General features: G+C 41.5%; 1 pseudogene; it reads left to right on the forward strand.

Annotated features, from left to right (window-relative positions):
- Positions 1 to 12,139, forward strand: part of LOC132894699 (nuclear distribution protein nudE homolog 1-like) — a 34,354-nt pseudogene extending 22,215 nt beyond the window's left edge.
- Positions 12,140 to 13,107: the final 968 nt, after the last annotated feature.

A 13,107-nucleotide genomic window follows, 5' to 3' on the forward strand; every position in this document is an offset into this window, starting at 1 on the left:
TACCAGGTTAGTCTCTTGAGATATAAATCTCTTTTCCAAGAGAGACCTGGCCAAGATGGCAGTACAAATAGTTTCATAAAAAACATAAAAACATAAAACAATCAAACCCTAAAAAGAACCAAACCAAAAAAAAAAACCCACAAAAGACATAAAACAAATAAAGAACATTACAAACATTAAAAGGCATCACCTAAAACATCTAATTAAAACATGTGCAATTATGAGTGGACTTGTGCTCTAAGGCTTTTACATAACCTATAAAATCATGCAAGGGAATGAAACGCTGTAATTTCGGATCTTTTTGCAGATCATTCCAAGCGATGGGTGCAGCAAACATAAATGCTTTTTTGAACAACTCTGTCCGGGCTTGAGGTACATTCAATAAAATAAAATCATGAGACCTCAAACAACGTGAGCTCTGTTTAAAAGAAAGAAGCTCAGAAATGTAACATGGGAGTCTGCCAATTAAGGCCTTGTACAAAAAGATATAAAGGTGAGAGAGCCTGCGAGTTGACAGTGAGGGCAAGTTTACATTGGAATAAAGTGTGCAGCGATGAGTGAGAGGTCTGGAGTTTGTAATGAATCTTAAGGCACCATGATACACCGCATCTAACATATGGAGAGACTGAGTTGGGGCATTCATATAGAGCAGATCACCATAATCGATGATGGGTAAAAACGTTGCATCAACTAGCCTTCTTCTGGCACATGCAGTAAAACAGGACTTATTCCTATAATAAAACCCTAGTTTTAGCTTTAGCTTCTTAACTAGGTTCTGTATGTGAGACTTAAAAGAAAGGTATTCATCAATTAAAAATCCAAGATATTTGTATGATGTAACTGCTTCAATTGAGTGACCCTGAGTAGTAGAAATAATAAGGTCGGACTCTTTCCTTCTTGAGTTTGAGAAAACCATTAATTTGGTCTTATCAGCATTAAGAACCAGCTTTAGTTGATGTAACTGTGCTTGCACTCTATCAAAAGCAGTTTGCAGATACTCAAAGGCCTTCCTCACAGTAGCCGCACAACAGTAGATGACTGTATCATCTGCATAAAAATGAAAAGTTGCATTCTGAACCTTTTCCCCCACACAATTTATATATATAGTAAATAGCAGTGGTCCTAGCACTGAACCCTGTGGGACTCCTTTGCAGACTGATAAAAATTGTGACATCAAGCCTTCAGCTTGGGTAGCCTGAGTTCTATCAGTCAGGTAGTTCACAAACCAGCCCACAGAATGCTGAGACATTCCTATACTAACAAGCCTCTTAACTAACGTTATGGTTGACTGTATCAAATGCCTTAGATAGATCAATGAAAAGAGACACACAATGTTTCTTATCATCAAGTGCTTTGACTATATCATTTACCACTTTAATAGCTGCAGTTGTAGTGCTATGATTTTTCCTAAAACCAGACTGATGCCTAGATAATACTGACTGAGTGACTAGGTACTCTTTCACTTGCTCACTGATTAATGATTCATATACTTTAGCCAAGGCTGAAAGTTTAGATATGGGTCTATAGTTATTGGGCATGGCTGGGTCACCTCCATGCCCAATAACTCCGTTATAGACGCAGCCTTGGGCCCAAAGAGTTGTTAGTTCAATTCCTGGGACCAGTAGGTAAAATGTGAGGGGAGTTGAGTGAATGACCAGCATTTACTTACCTCTTCCCTGTGTATCACAGCTGAAGTGCCCTTGAGGAAAGCACCTAACCTCTGGGTGCTGTAGCATAGCTGCCCACTGCTTTGAGTGTGTGTGCTCATTGCTCACTTGTGTGCTCACTTGTGTGCTCACTGCTTCAGATGGGTTAAATGCAGAGAAGAAATTTTGCTGTGCTTGAGTGTACATGTAACCAAATAAAGGCTTCTTCTTCTTCTTCTGTACAGTGGTGTGCTCTGAGAAGTGGAGTCCAGGATGGAGTCCATGCCAAAATGTCTATTACGTGTATTTTCACTCATAAACTATTGACCAGTGCTCAGATTTTACTACGCAATTCCTGACATAATAATAAACAAGAAAATACACTCACCGGCCACTTTATTAGGAACACCCATACATACACCTGCTATTTTCTGCAGTTCTCTAATCAGCCGATCCCTCGACAGCAGCACAATGCATCAAATCACACAGATACAAATCAAGAGCTTCAGCTAGTTAATGTTCACTTTATTCAAACATCAGAACGGGAAAAATTGTGATCTCAAAGTATGACTTTCTTTCACTGTGGCATGGGTGTTGGTTTGAGCCAGATGGACTGATTTGAGTATTTCAGAACCTGCTGATCTCCTGAGGTTTTCACACACAACATTCTCTAGAGTCTACACAGAATGGTGTGTGTAACAACTTTCTAACTTTGGGAAACAGAGGAACAGGAAGCAGGCTTCAGAACAGGAGAGTTCATTTTACTGGCAAACTTTTCAGTGACTTTTCATGGCACAAACACGATAAACGCACACGTGACGGGGTGTCACAGCTCTCTCTCTCGTTCCTGACTGACACACAGAGACACAGGTTAATAGACAGCCAGTAATTTGACACAGGTGCACCTCATCACATGTTACCTGCTGCTTCAACCTGCCTCTTCGCCATTCACACCCTCGCTGCCACAGTGGGAAAAACAAAAAACCTCATCAACTGAGTGAGCGACAGTTCTGTGGGTGGAAACAAATGCCTTGTTGATAAGAGAGGTCAGAGGAAAATGAAAAGTGGTGGGTTTCCCAAAAGCCTCTTAACACTAAGAGCATCTTAACTAGGACAGAGAGTGTTCATTGTGCTACTTGCGCTACCATTTAATGATTATCTTTGTGCTACGATGCTTTTGACCGCGAGTTGGCCTAGTGGTTAGCAGTGGTCCACCTCTCGATTGGGAGTGGTCCACCTCTCGATTGGGAGATCACGAGTTCTACTCACGGTCGGGTCATACCAAAGACCATCATAAAAATGGTATCTACTGCCATCTGGCAAGGCACGCTGCAATACAGATGCGAGTAGGGAGTCAAACTCTCGCGGTTACCAGAGGACTAGCCCCCCACTGTAACCCTAGCTATCTAATAGGCGAGAGGCCGAGGGCTATGGAAATGGAGATCGGCGCCGCCCTATACGCCACATGGCATGGGAAGGACTTTGATTGATTGATTTGACGATGCTTTTGGGAAACTCAGCACTGATTAGTTTGAACTGCCAGGAAGGAACTCATATAGTAACTCATATAATCACTCTTTACAACCGTGGTGAGCAGAAAAGCATTTCAGCATGCAACAGCAGAAGAACACATTGGGTTCCACTCCCGCAGCCAAGAACAGGGATCTTCGAATCAAGAACAAGTTCCTATTAAAATGGCTGGTGAGTGGATCATATAGCAAAAATAGCATTAACTATTTAACTTACTTTCTCACTTTCTATAAAATGGTGCGGCAGAAGTATGGGGTCTTATGGAGAATATTGTGATACACTCTTTCTAAGTACTCACTCTTTCTAATATAAAGCAAAATATTATCTTTCTGTGACCTCTGGAATGTCTTCCTGCTAAAGACGTTATATTTTAGCAGAGTTAAATCCTTTCAGGAAAAAAAAGAATTTCTAGCTATTAAAGGAGAGAACTGATCATTCTTAGAAGAGATCTAACAGCCGAAAAGCAGAGCTACAGAAAATCCTTCTGACCAGTGAAAGGAATTTTAAGCAGCTCAGAAGTACGCAACAAAATATTCAGATTTTAAAACTTTAAAAGCTTCGTGCAGGAGCAGGGTCAGTGTTCATAACTTCTCTTACCATCTCACTGGCACCCAGAGAAAAATCGTACATATAACTTTTGTGCTATATTGGCTCCCCCCCTTTCTTTCATTCTGTCTGTCAATCACTTTCTGTCAAACTCTGTCCTTTTTCTCTCTCTTCCTTTCCACTCTGCTCATCTCCTAAAGAAATGACAGTCAGGAAAAAATGCAGTGTATGTATGCTCACAGTTTCAGTCTGAATGCAGTGTGTCCCATTGCCATTTTCCAGAGGAGGTTATAAAGTATAAAGTATACTAGTCTTAGGGATCTATTTTACATAACAAACAAACAAACAAACAAACAAACAAACAAACAAAAAAAGATGCTGGGACCCAAATAAACCTCAGGTTTGACTCATAAAACATGGATGGGTGTGTAATTGGGTTTCTGTGTGTGTGTGTGTGTGTGTGTGTGTGTGTGTGAGGGAGAGAGAGAGATAAACTCGGAGTAAGCTTCTTATTCCTTTATGATTCTCACACCTTAGTATCAGAAGGATGCGTCATTACTTTTTTTAATGAAAGCAGCACAATTGTTAGAGTTCAGAGTGAAAAAACAAACTTTTTTTTCAAGCTGTATCCAGAAATGGCAAAAAAAGAATGAATAAATAAATCCACACAGTTCAAAAACTATAAACTATTGAATATATCCTACACTGTATTAAATAAAACCATAAAAGTAAGAAACGTACTGTATTTACTGGGTCTTATCATGGGACTGAGGAAATACTACACACTAAGAAAAAAAACTCACTAAAACCAAGCAGTACTAAAACATTTCTACTACAGTTTGTCATAAATAAATTACAACAACAAGAATAATAATCTTCTGGGTTCGAATCTCACTGGAGACTGGAGCCTTTCAGTTTGGAGTTTGGATGTTATCCTCATGCCTGCATGGGTTTCCTCCAGGCACTCCGGTTTCCTCCCACAGTCCAAAGACATGTGGCTAGGTTAACTGGTTACTCTAAATTACCCTTAGTTGTAAATATGAGTGTGATCAGTCATTCATCTCTGTGTTAGCGACCTGGCAGGGTGAACCTTGCTTCTCAGCAAGGATTGGCTCCAGCTTTCCCCATGACCCTGATGGATAAGAAGAAGAAGAAGAAGCCTTTATTTGTCACATGTACACAAGCACAGTGAAATTCCTTCTCTACATTTAACCCATCTGAAGCAGTGAACACATGCATGCGCGCGCACACACACACACACACACAGAGCAGTTGGCAGATAATGCTACAGCGTCTGAGGAGCAGTTGGGGGTTAGGTGCCTTGCTGAAGGACACTTCAGCCGTGAATCATGATACAGAGGAAGGGGAAAGTGCTGTTCATCATTCACTCAACTCCCCTTACATTTTTCTTGCCAGTCCTGGGAATTGACCCAGTGACCCTTTGGGCCCTTATCTAACCTTTAAGCCATGGCTGCCCCCATAGAAGATGGATGGATGGATGGATGGATGGATGGATAATCTTAGCTGATGGTTTGGTTTTTTCACAAACTACACTTCCTCACAGGGTTTTCTTTTGGATAGATAAGGGTTCTTATCATCTTAAAGGGGTTCTACTTGGAACACTGTCGAATAGGGAAACAGTCTGTTATTGGGTTCTAGATAAACCCTTGAAGAACCTTTATGAACTCTTAATTCCCCAAACCAAAGGACCATTAAGGATATTAAATGGAACCTTTTCTTCTTAGGAGTGTGTTTTCTTCTTACTTTATTTGATTATGTTTCAGTAAAAGTTACAAAGTAGTATTCTGGAAAGACCTCTCAATACAGTATGTCTTGACATATATGTTTATAACAACATATAATGAGTTCCAAAACATGGTACATGTTGTAATGGGAAAATAATCAACAACAGTGTGATGCAGCCCAGTTATCATCCCAAAGTTGAGCATTGATTATTTTCTGGTAACAGCATTCCCTGAAGCAGATGCTTTTATCCAGAGCAACATACAACATACCCAGAGCAGTCTAGGGAGCATTTGGAGGTTAGGTGCCTTGCTCAAGGGCACTTCAACCATTCCTGCTAGTCCAGGGAATTGAACCAGCAACCTTTTGGTTCCAAAGCTACTTCTCTAACCATTAGGCCATGTTTTCCCTCATGGTATTGTATTCCTCTTATAAAACAGCAATTTGGAAGAGGATGGGTTCCCTTTTGAGTCTATCTCAAGGTTTCTTTCTGAAGCCATCTTAGAGTTTATAATCTTTTTTGCCTCTAACACTTCTGCCTTAAACATTAGGGTCTGAATCTATATTCAGACTACTGTAAAGCCCCTCTGTGAAAACATCCATCCATCCATTATCTGTAACCACTTATCCTGTTCTACAGGGTCATAGGCAAGCTGGAGCCTTTTCCAGCTGAGTATGGGCGAGAGGCGGGGTACACCCTGGACAAGTCGTCAGGTCATCGCAGGCCTCTGTGAAAACATCCATTGTTTTTTTTTTTAACAATTTATTTATTAGGGCGGCACGGTGGTGTAGTGGTTAGCGCTGTCGCCTCACAGCAAGAAGGTCCTGGGTTCGAGCCCTGGGGCCGGCGAGGGCCTTTCTGTGTGGAGTTTGCATGTTCTGCCCGTGTGGGTTTCCTCCGGGTGCTCTGGTTTCCCCCAAAGACATGCAGGTTAGGTTAACTGGTGACTCTAAAAGTGAGTGTGAATGGTTGTCTGTGTCTATGTGTCAGCCCTGTGATGACCTGGCGACTTGTCCAGGGTGTACCCTGCCTTTCGCCCATAGTCAGCTGGGATAGGCTCCAGCTTGCCTGCGACCTGTAGAAGGATAAAGCGGCTAGAGATGATGAGATTTATTTATTAACATTTTTTCATATGCAGTTCACAGCATCAATAACAGCAATAGAGCTTCAAATTCCACCCAGACCCACCCCCCTCCCAAGCCAGACCCCATAGGCCAATTCTTGCCTTCATCCCTAAAGAAAATAAATAAATAAATAAAAATAGATAAAAAAGGAATAATAACAATAATAATCAATTAAATGATAACCAAATACATTAGTTAAATAAATAATAAAGAAAATAAATTAAAACCATAAAAAGGTAAAGAAAATACAAAGCACAGCAAATTAAGTGCAGCACAGGACATGACATTGGCAATGGAGAAGCCCAGCTACTCCTACAGGTGTGCTACAACCAACGACCACCGTCACATCATTGGCAGAACTCAACTAGTTAACTGTGAAAAGTTATCCAGATACATTTTAAACTCACTCCAGCATTTCTCAAAGAGATGGGGTTTCTTTTTCACATTGAACATAATTTTTTCAGAGGCCATGTATGATGCAACTTCCTTAAGCCACATTGAGACAGTAGGTGGGTTTTCACTTTTCCACAACATAGCAATGCATTTGTTTCCAGCAATTAGGGATAGTCTAATAAAACGTGTTTTCCTTATCTTGTCAGTAGGTAAAACAGATAAGTCCCCTAGCAAAATCAGTCTTGGTGAGTGAGGAATCTCAATCCCTGTGATGCTCTTGAGTGCATCCAGAATGTGATCCCAAAATTGTCTCAAATTTGCACAATCTCAAAACATATGGATAAGACTTCCTATTGCAACCTTACACCTAGGGCAAAGTTCAGAAATCGTACTGTATATTTTATGAAGTCTCTCTGGTGTGAGATAGATTCTATGAATGAGATTAACCTGCAGAAGCCTATGACGACTATTACACAAGAAATTTTGAGCTGCACTACACAGCGCTTCCCAATTACAGTCTTCAGAGTTTTATTTGCCAGGAGGTCCAGTATTCTGCTATATATCAAGGACACCATGCCCTTAGGGTGTTGAATGCCCTTCAGAATGTTATCAGTTACAGGAGATTCTAGAGGGGTTGGGTGCCCACCCTGTTGAGCGCAAATGAAATGTCTGACCTGCAGGTATTTAAGGAAATGTACAGCAGGGAGATTGAAGGTATCTTTTAACTGTTCAAAGAATTTGAATATATTATTTTCATAAAGGTCGCCAAATGTTTTAATCTCCATGCTGTGCCACCTCTTAGTGAGACCATCTCTTAGTACAGGTGGTAGTGCAGGGTTATTATGAAAGGGGGTGCTGTTATGCAATAGTTTCACACTACGGGTGCGTAGTTGTATAACTGACCATAATTTAGACGTATGGTTGATAAATGGATTATCTGTGCCATCCTTCAAAGTATGATAGGATTTAATAAAGGGGATACCAGCCAATGGCACATCAGCTGCATGGAATTGCTCTGTTTGCTTCCAAGCTGGAGGATTGGGCATCTCTGTCTGCCAGAACCAGACAGTTCTTAGCTGAGCAGCCCAGTAAAAAAATTTGAAATTGGGGAGTTTCAGCCCACCATGTTGGGGAGTGTTATACAGGGTCTTAATTTTAATTCTGGGTACTTTCCCCCTCCATATAAACCTGGATATCACACCTTCTAGTTTCTTGAAAAATTTAGTTGGGATTGATATGGGAAGGGTTTGAAACAAGTAGAGAAATTGCGGCAGCAAGTTCATCTTTATACAATTCACGCACCCTATCAGAGAGATGGGTAGTTGTATCCATCTGTCCAGGTCCTTCTCCACCTTCCTTAACAGTGTGTCATAGTTAAGTGAGTAAGTCTTATCTAACTTCATGGGAATCTCTAAGCCCAGATACGTGACACTCTGAGCATTCCATTGAAAAGGGAAGTTTTCCTGTGGGATTTGTTCAATTGGCAGGTTAAGGGGTAAGGCCACACATTTTTGCATATTCACTTTATATCCAGATATTTCACTATATGTATTAAGCAAGTCTACAAGAGCCAGCAGGGTGGTAGATAAATTTGTCAAAAATAGGATTATATCGTCCGCATACAAAGAGATAACAAGGTTTGCATCCCCAACCCTGACCCCTGAGATTGAGGGGTGGGTCCTTATTGCAATAGCTAAGGGCTCTATTGCTAGCGCGAAAAGCAGGGGTGATAATGGGCACCCCTGTCGGGTACCTCTTGAGAGGGAAAATGGAGGCAATATGTCTGAATTTGTCTGTATCAAGGCTGTAGGGTTAAGGTATAGCAGTTGAATCATACTTAACAAATTTGGGCCAAGGTTCATTTTATGTAGGACCGCAAAGAGAAAATGCCATTCGACGCGGTCGAAGGCTTTTTCCGCGTCAAGTGAGACTGCCAGAACTGGGTCATTCAAGGATTTAGCACAGTGCACTATATTAAGGAACCTCCTAACATTGTCTATTGATGACCGATTTTGAGTGAATCCAGTCTGGTCCGTATCAACCAGATAGGGAACTATTTTTCTCAAGACGAGTGGCTATAATTTTAGTAAGCAGTTTGTATTCGGTTGACAAAAGAGAGATCGGTCTGTATGAACCGCACAGCTTAGGGTCTTTACCTGGTTTTAACAGAACAATGATGAGGGCTCGTTCCAGTGTTTGAGGCAATTGGTTGTTTTCAATTGCATGGTTAAACATCTCTAAGAGGGGATCAATTAGTTTTTCTGCAAATTTTTTAAAAAGTCAATTGTAAAGCCATCAGGGCCAGGGGCCTTCCCCCCTGGCAATCTATTCAGAGCGTCTAGCACCTCTTGTTTGGATATTTGATCTTCAAGGTTAATCTGAACTCCTTCTGGTACCTTTGGAATATCCAAGCAGTCCAGAAAGCTGTGCATGTCACGATTCTTCTCACCCTGAGAAGAGTACAAGGTTTTGTAGAATTCTGTGAAAGCCTGATTAATGTGTTGGGGATTGCGGACCACATCATTTCCACTTGGCGATTTAATAGCTGAAATGTATCTGGCAGCCTCCTCTCTTCTAATCTGCCAGGCCAGTAACTTCCCTGACTTGTCACCTTGTTCATAATAGCGCTGTTTCAGCCTAGCCATTGCATTTTCTACCTCACATGTTGTAAGTGCATCATATTCCGCTCTTTTGGCAATTAGTTTGTCTAAGATTGCCTGTGTTTGTGAGTGAGAATGTTCATTTTCGAGGGTTTTAATATCAGTCTCCAGGGACATAATTTGGGCTCGATTTTGCTTCTTTTTCCATGAGGAGTAGCTAATTGTGGAACCCCTGATGTAAGTCATCATGGACTCCCAGATTATGGATGGGGAGGCCAAGCCTTTATTCGCAGTGAGAAAAAAAATCAATCTGCTCATTAATTAGTTTAACAAAATTCTCGTCATTGACCAAATGGATAGGGAACCTCCAGCGTTTAGGATTGTTGTTTTGGTCCTGTTTGTTCAGGTCAAGTAGGAGAGGGGCATGATCTGAGTGCATCTTAGCTAAATATTCACAGGATGTAACAAGGTGCTCCATTCCTGCATGGATGAAAAAGATATCAATTCGGGAATAGCTGTTGTGTACATGTGAGTAAAAAGAGTATTCGCGAAGGTGTGTGTGCTTCGCCCTCCACACATCAATCAGATTGAGATCTGTCAAGTCTTTTTAAGGATCTTGGTTGCTGAGGATAAAGGCTTAGAGAATAATGAGGACCTATCCATGTGTGGGTCCAATACCAAATTAAAGTTGCCCCCAATTATAAGTTCGGTGGGGGAGCAATTTATTTTGAAAAAAAGATTCACAAAGAAATCAGCTTCATCTTGATTTGGTCCATAAACATTGAGCATGGTGATTGGTTTATTGGCCAAAAAGCCTCTAACCAAGACACATTGGCCCCTCTTATCCCTCTCTAAATATTCCAGTTGGAAGGGTACCCCTTTTCTCAACAGAATAGCTACTCCCTGTGCTTGAGAAGTAAATGAGGAGTAGTAAATTTGGCCTTGCCATTGTTTGCCCAGCTTACAATGTTCTACATCAGTTAAATGAGATTCCTGCAGAAATGCAATGTCAACATTGTGCTTTCTGATGAAGTTAAGGACTTTTCGGCATTTAGTAGGTTGATTAATGTCATTGGTATTCCAGCTTAGAAATCTATACATCATATCTGGCCATGTAAGTTAAACTGGTAGGGAGTAAACACAGATATGGTGGTGCAACAGGCGGTCACTGGATAGTCACATCAGTATGGTAAGACAAACAATAAGTGTCATTGGTTAATATAAAAAACAAAATAATATCCTGTGCCATAAAAAATGAATCGTCTAATGAGGTCAAAACTGAAACTAAGGTAATCAGAGAGGTTACTAAACCCGTAGCCCCTCTGCCCTCCCTCAAAACCCTCCCCCCCCAAAAAAAAAGTCGGCATATATTTCTTCCTGTCGACAAGTGTAGTAGCATACTCAACCCTGCCAGATGAAACCAGACTACCTAATCTAAAGTAAGGTGCCAAGGTTTCAGATAGAAACAACCCCATTGCGAGATGCCATCAAAACAGCCCAATTGGTGATGGCCAAGGAACTAATGAACATATTATTTAAAAGATTCAGAACAGAAAAGGGTTCAAAAAGTTCTATAATTAACATCTGAGGAGGCTAATTATCATAGAACCAGTTGGAGGTAATGAGTTTAGTAGTGAGATCCAACTAAGGGACGGGCATTAAGTATCACACACACTGGGCATTGAGAGACCAAAAGTTGCAGGATGAAATAAAATAGAGGATTAGAATTAAAAATAATAATAATAGAAATAATACAACAAATAGTCAGAGTATCCTGCCAAAATTCGTCCAAAAAAATGTTTCAAAAGAGATCTAAAATAAATAAGTTTTAGGCATTAAACATTTAAATAAAATTCGATTAAAAGTAAGAGACATAATTCTACTGGCATTACAGAGAATATGTTCATGTAAAGTCAGAGGAATACAGATTTTTTAGCCTGTACTCTTATTGCCATGGGGCCCCCAGGCAAGCGCCCTTGTTGCCCACATAATCGATCCAGCCCTGCGCTCAGTGTGCTCAGCTAGTTTATCTGTTCAGCAGGTAGTCCTTATGGAGTGAGTAAAATTAAAAGAGACGAATAAGAAGAGAGCAAAACAAAGTAACAAAAAAAAAGAAGACGTCCGCCTTACTCGGATTTCAATGCCGTCTTAATTCGCACATGAAGCCTCGATGTGGTTTGTTACCTCAGGTGGTTGGAGTCCCGGGCTCAGGTCAGCACGTCAGGGTGATGCTTTCCCAGGTAGTTCTCAGCTGACACCGGGGAGGTGAAAGTGCGTCTGCCCTCCGGGAGATCCATCACCAAGTTAGTAGGATGGAGGAGCCTGAAGGATATATTGCGGTCATGTAGTTTCTTCAGTGGTGTGAAGGCTTTCCTTTTTCTGTACAGAGTTGTGGACATGTCTCTGAATATCATTATATCGGAGTTACCGTACTGGAGCGATCTTTTCTTCTGTGCCGTATCAAGGATCCTCGTCACATCTGTGAAGCAGAGCAGCCTGATCACCATGGCCCGGGGGTGGCCACCATCATCAGGTCAGCGCTGGAGTGTGCGGTGAGCCCGCTTGATCTCGATAGGGGTCCTGGACTCTAGCTCTAGTATTTTTGGGAGCCACTCTTGTAAGAAAGTGATGGCGTTGCTCCCCTCTACCCCCTCTGGGAAGCCAACCAGTCACAGATTCTGCCTTCTGGCTCTGTTTTCTAGGTCGTCGAGTTTATCTTTGAGATCGCTAATTTCTTCCTCCGTCTTCTTTTTATAATCTCCAAGGTCATTGCGTAGGAAGTCGAGACTATTAGTGTGGTCGGCCTGCTTGCCTTCAATCTCTTTAACATGTAGACCTAGTGCATGGTTGTCGCTGATGAGTTTATCCACTGAGGTGGCCAAAGGGTTCAGCTTTCGGTCCAGCAAGGCTTGAATTTTGTTGAACCCCTTTGCAAATTCTTCATGAAACCATGTCGGTGACTTTTCGGCGTTGACTTTGTCTGGGCTAACATTAGCAGGACTAGCTGTGTTAGCTACAGGTGTTGTTGATTAAGTGGGCTTTCCACCTCTATCTTCCCTCACACCTACATCAGCTTTTTTCGGTGGCATCTCCAGTTGTTAGTTTAGATATAGGAGGTAAATGTAGTCGTTTCTATGGCAAATTAGCGCGGATCTGGAGCGAAAAGTAGGATTATGTACAGGAGCTGGTTTCACTGCGTCCGTCCTCTACGCCACCATCTTGAATCCCCCCGAAAACATCCATTGCTAAAAGATTCTATACCGTAACTATATAATAAAATCAAATTTAATTGGGATACAGATGATTGAAGTCACTGGAGTTAGTGCTCAACTTCTTGTGACCTTGTTGACTGTCAGATTTGCTCTTGCTCATGAGCCCTCCCTGGAATTTGCCATGATATCCAAGTTTGGAAATTGCCGGAGGCCACTTTCTCCCGTCATACAGGTTAGTCTCGGTGTTTCGGAGCATGGAATAATTATCATGGTGGCTTGCGACTCATTCACAGTGAAGTCTTTAAATTTGTG

This window comes from Neoarius graeffei, chromosome 11 (genome assembly GCF_027579695.1).
Source record: "Neoarius graeffei isolate fNeoGra1 chromosome 11, fNeoGra1.pri, whole genome shotgun sequence".
Taxonomy (NCBI): domain Eukaryota; kingdom Metazoa; phylum Chordata; class Actinopteri; order Siluriformes; family Ariidae; genus Neoarius; species Neoarius graeffei.